At 45.3% G+C, this 1,458-nt stretch overlaps 1 pseudogene; it reads right to left on the minus strand.

Moving 5' to 3' along the window:
* Positions 1 to 264: 264 nt before the first annotated feature.
* On the minus strand, positions 265 to 1,204 carry LOC129625225 (glucosamine-6-phosphate isomerase 1-like; annotated as a pseudogene).
* Positions 1,205 to 1,458: the final 254 nt, after the last annotated feature.

Here is a 1,458-nt window from a genome sequence, read left to right on the forward strand (position 1 = left end):
CCCTCTCAATTGAGAATCAGTGCATGTAATGATAGACATTCCTGACGGGAGTATATTGTACACATGAACAGTGTTAGAGGCACAATAAAAAGTTAAAAACCCTGAATCTGTGGGGCAAACATCAAAATTATGTAGTGATTTTTTTTCTGATTAAATTATAAATTAGCTGAATTCCATGACTAGACTCCACACTGCACCACCAAGAACAAGTTCACCCATTTAGCTAGTAACCATACTAGATTAAAGAAAAACAATTCTGTCCTCCTAAAGACAATCTTCAGAGAGACCCACCTGTCCCAGTGAGGTCCTTGAGACTACAAGTAGCATCAGCGAATCAGTGTATGGCTTCTTAAAAGGCTGGCTTTTCTCTGTTTCTTTCTCTTTGATATTGCACAGGGGGTCCCACCAACTTGTTATGAACAAGCTTTAAATCTCTGAAATACCTGACGATCTTCACTTTCATCTCCAGGGTGGCATCCTCATCACGCATAAGTACCATGTAGGAATGCTGTGGGAAGACAAACATGGTCCACAGATGGTTCACTCCCTCCTCGATGGCCTTGTGCAGAGCAAACACCTTGTGAACCCTGTGATGAGGATCATCACCTCTCTAGCACCCATGACAGTCAGTGCCCATGCCCACTGTCAGGGCCATGGTGGGCACCTTGGTGAGATTACCACTGAAGAACCTAGCACTGGCCAGGATGGTGTCCATGGCCAGCATCTTCACATGGGTCCTGGACAACAGACTGGAGCCTGACTTGTAAAAGGCAATGTGTTCATCAAGGCCCATCCCTCCAACAAACAGCTCAATCCCTACCTGCAGCCTTGATTGTCTCTTCAAAGGCATCACACTCAGCCTGTAGGCCAACTGCATTCCCATCCAGAATTTGGGTGTTTTCTGGGAGGATGTCAATGTGTTTGAGGAAGGTGTCCCACGTGAAGGAGTGGTAACTCTCTCAGTGGTCTCAAGGAAGGCCCACATACTCATCCATGTTGAAAGTCTTCCATATTGGAAGGACAGGTCTTCATTCTTATAGTACTCAATCAGCTTCTTGTAGCAGCCAAGTGCGGGTGCTCCCAGAGGGGAGCCCCAGAGTGAAGTACTTGTCTGGTCTTGCACTAAACTGGTGATGCAGTTCCTGATATATTTGGCTGAGTACTCACTGGCCTGAAAACAGTGGTCCAGAATGTTGTGCTTCATCTTGTCGAGGACACCTCCTGCAGTGGCTGCAGTGACTGTGCTAATCTTTCCTTGTTTGACGATATCATAAATAATTCACTGGCTGCCTGCTCTGGAGCCTGCACACCACAAGTAAAGAATCCGTGCGTCACAGTGAACAGATCCTGAATGACACAATGAAAATCCTATGTGCCGCTACTAAGACTCGATGCAGTCAAACAAATGAATACTAAAAAAATAATAATAATCCTTTGGAACACAAGCATTAATACTGT

The sequence above is a fragment of the Bubalus kerabau genome, chromosome 13 (assembly GCF_029407905.1).
Source record: "Bubalus kerabau isolate K-KA32 ecotype Philippines breed swamp buffalo chromosome 13, PCC_UOA_SB_1v2, whole genome shotgun sequence".
NCBI lineage: Eukaryota > Metazoa > Chordata > Mammalia > Artiodactyla > Bovidae > Bubalus > Bubalus kerabau.